This window comes from Montipora capricornis, chromosome 10 (assembly GCF_036669925.1).
Source record: "Montipora capricornis isolate CH-2021 chromosome 10, ASM3666992v2, whole genome shotgun sequence".
Lineage (NCBI taxonomy): Eukaryota > Metazoa > Cnidaria > Anthozoa > Scleractinia > Acroporidae > Montipora > Montipora capricornis.
This window is the reverse complement of record NC_090892.1, coordinates 10654133-10654502: the sequence shown is the minus strand read 5'-3', so window position 1 is coordinate 10654502 and position 370 is coordinate 10654133.

Below are 370 nucleotides of genomic sequence, written 5' to 3'. Positions count from 1 at the left end.
GATGGTCAAAATTCTGGATTTTAATTGCGTGACAAACTTCTGACAAAAAGTTATTGTGTATGTTATTGTTTAGCAAAGAAGACAAACAAGGCAAGCATTTTTGTTGTTGAACTGTAGTAGTACAATATTTCTGCCAATGGTTACACTAGGACAACTTCTGAAAAATAAGAACCTATTAATTAAGAACCTAATCAGCCTGACCTCGAACATTCTAGCTTCTTCTATAGGGGTTTGCATGTCCTCTCTGAGATAGGGGACATTTTTTCTTGTGTTACTGTTGTCTGGTGCGGAAGTGACATTTTTTGGAGTGACTCCTTAGCCTACTCTCGAGAGGAAAAACCCCTGATACCCAGCGCTTCAAGATTAAATA